A 13,842-nucleotide genomic window follows, 5' to 3' on the forward strand; every position below is an offset into this window, starting at 1 on the left:
GGTTTCTGCTAATAACCAAGAAAAATTATCTCTCACAAATGGTGCAGAATCCAACCAGAGGAGCAGCACTTTTAGACCTAATACTATCTAATAGACCTGACAGAATAACAAATCTGCAGGTGGTTGGGCATTTAGGAAATAGCGACCACAATATTGTGCAGTTTCACCTGTCTTTCACTAGGGGGACTTGTCAGGGAGTCACAAAAACATTGAACTTTAGGAAGGCAAAGTTTGAACAGCTTAGAGATGCCCTTAATCTGGTAGACTGGGACAATATCCTCAGAAATGAGAATACAGATAATAAATGGGAAATGTTTAAGAACATCCTAAATAGGCAGTGTAAGCGGTTTATACCTTGTGGGAATAAAAGGACTAGAAATAGGAAAAACCCAATGTGGCTAAACAAAGAAGTAAGACAGGCAATTAACAGTAAAAAGAAAGCATTTGCACTACTAAAGCAGGATGGCACCATTGAAGCTCTAAAAAACTATAGGGAGAAAAATACTTTATCTAAAAAAACTAATTAAAGCTGCCAAAAAGGAAACAGAGAAGCACATTGCTAAGGAGAGTAAAACTAATCCCAAACTGTTCTTCAACTATATCAATAGTAAAAGAATAAAAACTGAAAATGTAGGCCCCTTAAAAAATAGTGAGGAAAGAATGGTTGTAGATGACGAGGAAAAAGCTAACATATTAAACACCTTCTTCTCCACGGTATTCACGGTGGAAAATGAAATGCTAGGTGAAATCCCAAGAAACAATGAAAACCCTATATTAAGGGTCACCAATCTAACCCAAGAAGAGGTGCGAAACCGGCTAAATAAGATTAAAATAGATAAATCTCCGGGTCCGGATGGCATACACCCACGAGTACTAAGAGAACTAAGTAATGTAATAGATAAACCATTATTTCTTATTTTTAGTGACTCTATAGCAACAGGGTCTGTTCCGCAGGACTGGCGCATAGCAAATGTGGTGCCAATATTCAAAAAGGGCTCTAAAAGTGAACCTGGAAATTATAGGCCAGTAAGTCTAACCTCTATTGTTGGTAAAATATTTGAAGGGTTTCTGAGGGATGTTATTCTGGATTATCTCAATGAGAATAACTGTGTAACTCCATATCAGCATGGGTTTATGAGAAATCGCTCCTGTCAAACCAATCTAATCAGTTTTTATGAAGAGGTAAGCTATAGACTGGACCACGGTGAGTCATTGGACGTGGTATATCTCGATTTTTCCAAAGCGTTTGATACCGTGCCGCACAAGAGGTTGGTACACAAAATGAGAATGCTTGGTCTGGGGGAAAATGTGTGTAAATGGGTTAGTAACTGGCTTAGTGATAGAAAGCAGAGGGTGGTTATAAATGGTATAGTCTCTAACTGGGTCGCTGTGACCAGTGGGGTACCGCAGGGGTCAGTATTGGGACCTGTTCTCTTCAACATATTCATTAATGATCTGGTAGAAGGTTTACACAGTAAAATATCGATATTTGCAGATGATACAAAACTATGTAAAGCAGTTAATACAAGAGAAGATAGTATTCTGCTACAGATGGATCTGGATAAGTTGGAAACTTGGGCTGAAAGGTGGCAGATGAGGTTTAACAATGATAAATGTAAGGTTATACACATGGGAAGAGGGAATCAATATCACCATTACACACTGAACGGGAAACCACTGGGTAAATCTGACAGGGAGAAGGACTTGGGGATCCTAGTTAATGATAAACTTACCTGGAGCAGCCAGTGCCAGGCAGCAGCTGCCAAGGCAAACAGGATCATGGGGTACATTAAAAGAGGTCTGGATACACATGATGAGAGCATTATACTGCCTCTGTACAAATCCCTAGTTAGACCGCACATGGAGTACTGTGTCCAGTTTTGGGCACCGGTGCTCAGGAAGGATATAATGGAACTAGAGAGAGTACAAAGGAGGGCAACAAAATTAATAAAGGGGATGGGAGAACTACAATACCCAGATAGATTAGCGAAATTAGGATTATTTAGTCTAGAAAAAAGACGACTGAGGGGCGATCTAATAACCATGTATAAGTATATAAGGGGACAATACAAATATCTCGCTGAGGATCTGTTTATACCAAGGAAGGTGACGGGCACAAGGGGGCATTCTTTGCGTCTGGAGGAGAGAAGGTTTTTCCACCAACATAGAAGAGGATTCTTTACTGTTAGGGCAGTGAGAATCTGGAATTGCTTGCCTGAGGAGGTGGTGATGGCGAACTCAGTCGAGGGGTTCAAGAGAGGCCTGGATGTCTTCCTGGAGCAGAACAATATTGTATCATACAATTATTAGGTTCTGTAGAAGGACGTAGATCTGGGGATTTATTATGATGGAATATAGGCTGAACTGGATGGACAAATGTCTTTTTTCGGCCTTACTAACTATGTTACTATGTTACTATGTTACTATCAAATAGATCACACAATACTGTCATACAGTTCTCACATAATACCACCATATAGATCACACATAATACCGCCAGTGTTCTCACATACCGCCATATAGATCACACATAATACTGCCATAGTGTTCTCACATAATACCGCCATATAGATCACACACAATACTATCAAATAGATCACACAATACTGTCATACAGTTCTCACATAATACCACCATATAGATCACACATAATACCGCCAGTGTTCTCACATACCGCCATATAGATCACACATAATACCGCCAGTGTTCTCACATACCGCCATATAGATCACACATAATACTGCCATATAGATCACACACAATACTATCAAATAGATCACACAATACTGTCATACAGTTCTCACATGATACCACCATATAGATCACACATAATACTGCCAGTGTTCTCACATACCGCCATATAGATCACACATAATACCGCCAGTGTTCTCACATACCGCCATATAGATCACACATAATACTGCCATAGTGTTCTCACATAATACCGCCATATAGATCACACATACCGCCAGTGTTCTCACATACCACCATATAGATCACACATAATACTGCCAGTGTTCTCACATACCACCATATAGATCACACAATACTGCCATAGTGTTCTCACATAATACCGCCATATAGATCACACATAATGCTGCCAGTGTTCTCACATAATACCGCCATATAGATCACACACAATACCACCATATAATTCTCACAATACTGATCAAGCATAATACCACCATACAGATCACATAATACCGTCATATAGATCTCACATAATGCCATAATACAGCATGACGCTCGCAGCTCCTGTTATCGTACACATTGAGTTGCGTGTGCAATGGGGAAAGATATGCAGGGGGGAGAGGAGTGCATAGAAGTGGATTAGATACACGGTTCACCAGACAGTATCACACAGGAGAGGATTAGATACACGGCTCAGCAGTCAGTATTTCACAGGATTAGGCTATGTGCACACGTCAGGATTTTTTCCTGACATAATCCTGAGAATTCTGCCAGAAATCCGCGTGCTTTTTTTGCGCGGATTTCTTGCGGAATTTGCGCGTTTTTTGCGCGGATTTTTTGGGTTTTTTTTGCTTTTTTTTTTTTATTTTCCGGAATGTCCTTTTTGATAGGAAATCCGCAAAAAGATAGAGCATGTCCGGATTTTTTGCGGTATGCGTTTTTTTTGCGGAAAAAAACGCTAACATCTGCACAAAAAATGCGGAATGCATTCTAAATGATAGGATGCATAATGTTAGCGTTTTTTTAGTGGATTTATAGCGTTTTTATGGCGAAATTCCGCAAAAAAAAAAAACGCTAAAAATCCGGACGTGTGCACATAGCCTTAGATACACAGGTCAGCACAGGATAGGATTAGATACACGGTTCACCAGACAGTATCACACAGGAGAGGATTAGATACACGGCTCAGCAGACAGTATCACACAGGAGAGGATTAGATACACGGCTCAGCAGACAGTATCACACAGGAGAGGATTAGATACACGGCTCAGCAGACAGTATCACACAGGAGAGGATTAGATACACGGCTCAGCAGACAGTATCACACAGGAGAGGATTAGATACACGGCTCACCAGACAGTATCACACTGGAGAGGATTAGATACATGGCTCACCAGACAGTATCACACTGGAGAGGATTAGATACACGGCTCAGCAGACAGTATCACACAGGAGAGGATTAGATACACGGCTCAGCAGTCAGTATCACACAGGAGAGGATTAGATACACGGCTCAGCAGACAGTATCACACAGGATAGGATTAGATACACGGCTCAGCAGACAGTATCACACAGGAGAGGATTCGATAAACTGCTCAGCAGACAGTATCACACAGGATAGGATTAGATACACGGCTCAGCAGACAGTATCACACAGGAGAGGATTAGATACATGGCTCACCAGACAGTATCACACTGGAGAGGATTAGATACACGGCTCAGCAGACAGTATCACACAGGAGAGGATTAGATACACGGCTCACCAGACAGTATCACACAGGAGAGGATTAGATACACGGCTCACCAGACAGTATCACACTGGAGGGGATTAGATACACGGCTCAGCAGTCAGTATTCCACAGGATTAGATACACGGCTCAGCACAGGATAGGATTAGATACACGGCTCAGCAGACAGTATTACACAGGAGAGGATTAGATACACGGCTCAGTAGACAGTATCACACAGGAGGATTAGATACACAGGTCAGCACAGGATAGGATTAGATACACGGCTCAGCAGTCAGTATTCCACAGGAGGATTAGATACACAGGTCAGCACAGGATAGGATTAGATACACGGCTCAGCAGACAGTATTACACAGGAGAGGATTAGATACACGGCTCAGCAGACAGTATCACACAGGAGGATTAGATACACAGGTCAGCACAGGATAGGATTAGATACATGGCTCACCAGACAGTATCACACAGGAGAGGATTAGATACACGGCTCAGCAGTCAGTATTCCACAGGATTAGATACACAGGTCAGCACAGGATTAGATACACGGCTCAGCAGACAGTATTACACAGGAGATGATTAGATACACGGCTCAGCAGACAGTATCACACAGGAGAGGATTAGATACACGGCTCAGCAGTCACTATCACACAGGAGAGGATTAGATACACGGCTCAGCAGACAGTATCACACAGGAGAGGATTAGATACACAGGTCAGCAGTCACTATCACACAGGAGAGGATTAGATACACGGCTCAGCAGTCACTATCACACAGGAGAGGATTAGATACACAGCTCAGCACACAGTATTACACAGGAGAGGATTAGATACACGGCTCAGCAGACAGTATCACACAGGATAGGATTAGATACACGGCTCAGCAGTCACTATCACACAGGAGAGGATTAGATACACGGCTCAGCAGACAGTATCACACAGGAGAGGATTAGATACACAGGTCAGCAGTCACTATCACACAGGAGAGGATTAGATACACGGCTCAGCAGACAGTATCACACAGGAGAGGATTAGATACACAGGTCAGCACAGGAGAGGATTAGATACTTTGCTCAGCACAGTATAGTGATAGATGCAGGGTCTGATGTCCTGTGAGGAGCTGCAGTGAGGTCCGAGCAGCACAGAGATTCTCCCCCATCCCCCTCTGTTACCTCTCTGCAGCTCCTGATAAGAGGACATCAGACCACAGCACTTCACCCTCTCTAGCGATTCTAGAGATTACAGGCAGCAGAGGACAGGGAATGGCCGCTGAGTGTGAGAGGAGACAGATGGAGCTGCTCCTCCAACAGCACGGCTCTACAGTGGAGCTCACAGGTACACTCCACTGTGGGCTAAAGCAAGATGGCGCCGATCTCCTGCCTCTGCTGTGATGTGGAGACCGCCCAGGGGGCGTGGCCACATCAGAGCAGAGAAGCTTATAATGGTAGCTATGGGGTCGGACGCCGACTGCTGAGTCCTATGTCCAGGGCAGCCGTATGTGAAGACTGTAAGTGTCGTGCAGCTACACTTACAGTCCTGCAAATGAAAATGGCGGCGCCCAGTGGCAGAAAAAAAAATGAATAAAAAAAAAACAATAAATACTATGCACTTGAAAATAACTTATGAAAATAAGGAATTAAAGAGTTTTTTTTTTTTTTTTTACAATATTAAAACGCGGCACCTTCCCTTTAAATAGAGCAGACTGCCCAATCATGCATGTCAGATACAAAAAAATCACTGTGTAGAGGTGGCGCATGTGAATGCCGACATGCCCGGTAGTGGGGACAGACGAGGGCGTCACCAGAAGGTCGGTCCGAGCCCAAAGCCCCGCCCACATGAGATCACGTGGACGGAGACCCGTGCGCAGCCACAGCCCAGCCAGGATAAGACGCCGTCATCCGTACCCAGCTGCCAGGGGCCGGCGCACATGCGCACAACAGTGAGTATGAGGGATAAGTGAATAAGTGAGCGACACACAGGAATAATGCAGATACATTCATATAAATATGTAAACAGGCACGAAGCCAAGTGAATAGAAACAGCATGATTGCTGTAAAACGTGATTTGACAAAACTCACCCAATATGGGTACATATGCATAAAAAGCAAATAGTGACAATAGCATAAAATGCACTAACAATAAAAAGGAGAGAAAACTCCCAAATGACACTAATAGTGACGAAACCGGATAAAAGATATCAGTTGTGAAAATAAGAAATAATAAACAAGCATAGAAATATAATGACAATTATACAGAAGAAAAACTCCAAAATGACACCGATGAAGACATTAGATGGTGAGGATAATAAAATCCAGAGTGAGTTCACACGTAGTAGATCGACACATTGTTTCATCTGAAGCAAAACGGGAAGATATTCAGAATACTAACGAAAAAACTGAAACAGAAAAAATTAATTAATTAAAAAAATTAATAAATGATATATACACCAAATATTAAGATGCCAAATTAAAATCAAGAATGGCGAAGCAAAGCAAGGGGATTATAAAAAAGGGGCAAAACTTAGGACCTCATTAAGACCCTGTGGGTGAACAGTATGGAGCCTCCAGATCCAATACGACTCCCTTTGTGCCAATAGGCGGCTTAAGTTACCCCCACGGAGATTAGAAACAATACGATCAATACCCTTCACATGGAACCCAGATGGATCACAAGAATGGAATTTTCTAAAATGGCGTGGAATAGTTTTCAAAGCCTCTATATTGTCCTCATTAGGAACAGAGTTAATCACATGGGGAGGGTGCATGATGCATGCAGTACAGAATTGACCGCTGTATCCTTACGGAAGGCATCAGCAATCAAAATACCATCCTCGCCTCTCCTCACAGTGACATCCAAAAAATCAATTAAATTAGGATCAGATTTGTAAGACAGATGAATATTTAAATCATTACTATTTAATTCAGAAAAGAAAGTCTGTCGCTCAAAAGAAGTACCTCGCCAGATCAGGAAATTGTCGTCAATGTAGCGGGCCCAGAATATGACCCGCTCCATTGACAGACCCCGATCTGACGAGAATAGGTCCTTCTCCCACAGCCCCAGGAACAAATTAGCATAAGCTGGTGCACAAGCCGCGCCCATTGCAGTTCCCTGGATCTGGAGGTAGAAGGACCCATGAAATAAAAAGAAATTGTGAGTCAACAAAAACTTTAAAAGTACCAACAAAAAGTCATTGTCACTGGAGGAGAAGCTGAAGGTATTTTGATTGCTGATGCCTTCCGTAAGGATACGGCGGTCAATTCTGTACTGCATGCATCATCGTCCCACCCTCCCCATGTGATTAACTCTGTTCCTATTGGCCAATTTCTCTGTATTAAAAGGATTTGTTCATCTAATGAAGACTTTGAGGTACAAGCCAGGGAAATGACAGACCGTTTTTTGGAAAGGGGCTACAGTAGGAGGTGTTTAAAAAGAGCATATAACAGAGCTAGAAATACCGGGAGGCACCAACCTTTGTATTCTTCTGGTGGGATCAAGGAAAGCTCACAGGTAAGATTGGTCACCCAAAACCATTCTCAGTGGAAGAATATGTATGATATTGTGTCCAAACATTGGCCGATTCTGTTGGCGGATCCAGTTTTAAAGCAATATCTTCCGATTAGACCTTCTATCACGGCCCGAAGATCCCAGAATTTGGGTGACCACCTGGTTAAGAGTTATCTAGTGCCTCGTCCCCCATCGCCTATTTTTTCTTCAGAATCTGCCCCCCGGGCCAGTGTTTGGGGCTGCAAACCCTGTGGTAGGTGTGTGGCGTGCCCCAACATTGTCCCGGCTAGTGATTTCTCTTCCTCAGATGGCCGCATGTTTGTGATCACGCAAACTATCACCTGTACCACCACAATGGTTGTGTATTATGCGTCCTGTCCATGCAATAAAATCTATGTGGGCATTACCAAACGTGCATTGAAGGTTCGAACGCGTGAACACGTTCGAGACATTTTAGCTGCGGCTAATGAGGACAATATAGAGGCTTTGAAAACTATTCCACGCCATTTTAGAAAATTCCATTCTTGTGATCCATCTGGGTTCCATGTGAAGGGTATTGATCATATTGTTTCTAATCTCCGTGGGGGTAACTTAAGCCGCCTATTGGCACAAAGGGAGTCGTATTGGATCTGGAGGCTCCATACTGTTCACCCACAGGGTCTTAATGAGGTCCTAAGTTTTGCCCCTTTTTTATAATCCCCTTGCTTTGCTTCGCCATTCTTGATTTTAATTTGGTATCTTAATATTTGGTGTATATATCATTTATTAATTTTTTTAATTAATTTTTTCTGTTCAGTTTTTTCATTAGTATTCTGAATATCTGCCCGTTTTGCTTCAGATGAAACAATGTGTTGATCTACTACGTGTGAACTCCCTCTGGATTTTATTATCCTCACCATCTAATTTCTTCATCAGTGTCATTTTGGAGTTTTTCTTCTGTATAATTGTCATTATATTTCTATGCTTGTTTATTATTTCTTATTTTCACAACTGATATCTTTTATCCAGTTTCGTCACTATTAGTGTCATTTGGGAGTTTTCTCTCCTTTTTATTGTTAGTGCATTTTATGCTATTGTCACTATTTGCATTTTATGCAAATGTACCCATATTGGGTGAGTTTTGTCAAATCACGTTTTACAGCAATCATGCTGTTTCTATTCACTTGGCTTCGCGCCTGTTTACATATTTATATGAATGCATCTGCATTATTCCTGTGTGTCGCTCACTTATTCACTTATCCCTCATACTCACTGTTGTGCGCATGTGCGCCGGCCCCTGGCGGCTGGGTACGGATGACGGCGTCTTATCCTGGCTGGGCTGTGGCTGCGCGCGGGTCTCCGTCCACGTGATCTCATGTGGGCGAGGCTCTGGGCTCGGACCGGCCTTCTGGTGATGCCCTCGTCTGTCCCCACTTCCGGGCATGTCGGCGTTCACATGCGCCACCTCTACACAGTGATTTTTTTGTATCTGACATGCATGATTGGGCAGTCTGCTCTATTTAAGGTTCTGGTAATCTAAGCATGCCATCCCCCGGAAGAAGGCAAAAGCGCCGAAACGCGCGTTGGGGATGGTGGCACCTGAGAGCTCCAGTGTACATTCAGGTAATTTACAATGTTTATCTGGTCATTTCATTTGACCTCTTTGCTCAGGCTCTAAGTGTGGTATACAGCCACTTTTGGCTTACTTGGTCTGAATGCGGTTTTGCACATCATTAAGTAGTATGTCTTGAGCAACCACTCTGTATCTTTTTGTACCTGAATGTTCCTGTCTTTGCTTAAGGTGCCACCTGGTTCTGGCCTACCCTGTCATATCCCTTGTTGTTTCTTTTGTTCATTACGTTTTATATAATTATTTAATAAACTTTTGTATTTTTTATTATTTCGGTTTTTGTGGTGCTTTCTTTTTATATGATTTTCAATTACCGTATATACTCGTGTTATGATCTGGTGATTAGGGAGCGACATGCGTCTAGCTCTGAGCAGGTGGCAACAATACTGACCGCAGTCCCTAAGCTCAACACAACACTAGAAATAGCCGTGGAATGCTCCTAACTCGGCCTAGGCATCTCGTCACAGCCTAAGAGCTAACTACCCCTTAAGATAGAAGCAGGAAAACTATCTTGCCTCAGAGAAAATCCCCAAAGGATAGATTAGCCCCCCACAAATAATGACTGTGAGAGGAGAAGGAAATTACATACTTAGTATGAAACAAGATTTAGCACAGGAGGCCACTTCTAGCTAAATAGAAATACTACAGAACAGAACGCTGTGCGGTCAGTAAAAAAAACTAGAAAAAGTCCACCGCAGAGAAATGCAAAAATCTCCACACCTGACTAAAGGTGTGGAGGGCAAACTCCGCTGCCCAGAGCTTCCAGCTTAACTGAATAGATCCATACTGAAAAGCTGGACAAATGAACAAAAACAAAGAAAGTGCTGAACAACAAGTCCACAACAAGAGAACCGCAAAAGGACAAGCAAGGACTTAGCTTTAGATGAACTGGTCAGAGTGTCAGGAAAGTCCTAAGAGCAATGACTCCAGGCAGGAACAATTGACAACTGGCATTGAATGAGGGATAAAGCCAGACTAATATAGCCGAGCCAGAAACACGATCAGTGAAAACAGCTGCTGAAGCCAAATCCAAGAAGCAGCCATACCACTAAAAACCACAGGAGGGAGCCAAAGGGCAGAACTCACGAAAATGCTACTAACAACCACCGGAGGGAGCCCAAGAGGGGAATTCACAACATACTCGAGTATAAGCCGACCCAAGTATAAGCCGACCCCCCTAATTTTGCCACAAAAAACTGGGAAAACTTATTGACTCGAGTATAAGCCTAGAGTGGAAAATGCAGCAGCTACCAGTGAATTTCAAAAATAAAAATAGATGCTCCATACTGTTCATTATGGCCCAATAGCTGTGCCACATAGTGCTCTGCACCGTTCATTATTTCCGCATAGATGTACCATAGAAAGCTGTGCCATATAGTGTTCTACACCATTCATTATTGCCCCATAGCTGTGCCATATAGTGCTCTGCACCGTTCATTATTGCCCCATAGCTGTGCCATATAGTGCTCTGCGCCGTTCATTATTGCCCCACAGATGTGCCATATAGTGCTCTGCACCGTTCATTATTGCCCCATAGATGTGCCATATAATGCTCTGCGCTGTTCATTATTGCCCCATAGATGTGCCATATAATGCTCTGCGCCGTTCATTATTGCCCCATAGCTGTGCCATATAGTGCTCTGCACTGTTCATTGTTGCCCCATAGCTGTGCCATATAGTGCTCTGCGCCGTTCATTATTGCCCCATAGCTGTGCCATATAGTGCTCTGCACTGTTCATTGTTGCCCCATAGCTGTGCCATATAGTACTCTGCGCCGTTCATTATTGCCCCATAGCTGTGCCATATAGTGCTCTGCGCCGTTCATTATTGCCCCATAGCTGCCATATAGTACTCTGCGCCATTCATTATTGCCCCATAGCTGTGCCATATAGTGCTCTGCACCATTCATTATTGCCCCATAGCTGTGCCATATAGTGCTCTGCACCGTTCATTATTGCCCCATAGCTGTGCCATATAAAGCTGTGCCATATAGTACTCTGCGTCGTTCATTATTGCCCCATAGCTGTGCCATATAGTACTCTGCGCCATTCATTATTGCCCCATAGTTGTGCCATATAGTGCTCTGCGCCATTCATTATTGCCCCATAGCTGTGCCATATAGTACTCTGCGCCATTCATTATTGCCCCATAGCTGTGCCATATAGTACTCTGCGCCATTCATTATTGCCCCATAGCTGCCATATAGTACTCTGCGCCGTTCATTATTGCCACATAGCTGTGCCATATAGTACTCTGCGCCGTTCATTTTTGCCACATAGCTGTGCCATATAGTACTCTGCGCCGTTCATTATTGCCCCATAGCTGTGCCATATAGTGCTCTGCATCGTTCATTATTGCCCTATAGCTGTGCCATATAGTACTCTGCGCCGTTCATTATTGCCCCATAGCTGCCATATAGTACTCTGCGCCGGTCATTATTGCCCCATAGCTGTGCCATATAGTGCTCTGCACTGTTCATTATTGCCCCATAGCTGTGCCATATAGTGCACTGCACCGTTCATTATTGCCCCATAGCTGTGCCATATAAAGCTGTGCCATATAGTACTCTGCGTCGTTCATTATTGCCCCATAGCTGTGCCATATAGTGCTCTGCGCCGTTCATTATTGCCCCATAGCTGCCATATAGTACTCTGCGCCGTTTTCATTATTGCCCCATAGCTGTGCCATATAGTACTCTGCACCGTTCATTATTGCCCCATAGCTGCCATATAGTACTCTGCGCCGTTCATTATTGCCCCATAGCTGTGCCATATAGTACTCTGCGCCGTTCATTATTGCCCCATAGCTGTGCCCCATAAAGCTGTGCCATTGCTGCTGCAATAAAAAAAAAAGCCATACCCACATCGCTGCTTGCAGCTCCCAGCGTCCGGTCCCGGCGTCTCTCTGCACTGACTGATCAGGCAGAGGGCGCCGCGCACACTATATGCGTCATCGCGCCCTCTGACCTGAACAGTCACTGCAAGAGGACGCGAAAACAGAGCGGCACCGGGAAGATGGAGCGGCGCCCGGCGTGTGGAACGCGGACAGGTGAATATTACATACTTACCTGCTCCCGGCGTCCCGCTCCCTCTGCCTGTCACACGGTCTTCGGTGCCGCAGCCTCTTCCTCTAACAGCGGTCACCGGCACCGCTGATTAGAGAAATGAATATGCGGCTCCACCCCTATGGGAGGTGGAGCCGCATATTCATTTCTCTAATCAGCGGTCCTGAACAGGGGAAGAGCTGCAGCACCGAAGACCATGGGACTGCAGAGGGAGCGTCAAGACCGCCAGGACTAGGTGAGTATGCCTCAGCGCCCTCTCCCCCTCACCCGCCGACCCTGCCGCCCACCGTGACTCGAGTATAAGCCGAGAGGGGCACTTTCAGCCCAAAATTTTGGGCTGAAAATCTCGGCTTATACTCGAGTATATACGGTATTATTGGCACTTACCTTTCATATATTGCACCTTTCCTTACTGGGTAGTGAGTGCAGGCCTTGTTTATTTGTTTCATAAATATATTGTAAAGTATCACTGTTTACTTATACAGCTTGGCTTAGTAGTAAAAACTAAGGCAATACAGGCATTTGAAAAAGCTAAAGCTAACTGGGATTCAGTTACGCGCCACACAGTAATTATGCTATTTTGAAAAGACTTTACATATCACCAACATATGTAATAAAGATCCCACAAGCATAAGCCTAAAGAAAGCAAAGTATTATCTCATAACTGTGTAAAAGAAAAATGTAAGAAAATAAAATACATGGTGGAATTTGGTTGTAAAAATTTATGATCAGGTACTTGTGTCACGAAAGCTCAAGGGCAAAATATAGAGCCTCATGTAAGGCCCAGCAGCAAACAAGTAAAAAAAAATGTGGTATTAAGGGTCAGCGGGATCTTAGGCACTTCTTAATCTTTTTCATACAAAAATATTGGCAGAAGAAAGAAGAAATTCAGCAACTTCACACATCGTTTCTAAGCAGCAATACAAGCTAGAATATATACAAGTTGTAAAAATGAAATGCGTTATGAATTTTTCAAACAAAATGAATTATTTCTCTCCTTCATCCTGCAATCATTGAATCACACTGGATAGTAAAGGACAATTATCAGTTCTATGAAATTGTGAGCAAATGATAAAACATGTTTTGAAAAAAAGATACAGTATAAACAAGCAGATAAACAAGTGTTGTTGAAAATCAATGCGCAGTTACATGTTGTGCAAGAAAGCGTCACCATTGAAGTATGTCATCACTTCTGATACCAGCAGTGATCACTGGAGCTGTGAGGGATTCAAA

Source organism: Ranitomeya imitator, chromosome 6 (assembly GCF_032444005.1).
Source record: "Ranitomeya imitator isolate aRanImi1 chromosome 6, aRanImi1.pri, whole genome shotgun sequence".
Lineage (NCBI taxonomy): Eukaryota > Metazoa > Chordata > Amphibia > Anura > Dendrobatidae > Ranitomeya > Ranitomeya imitator.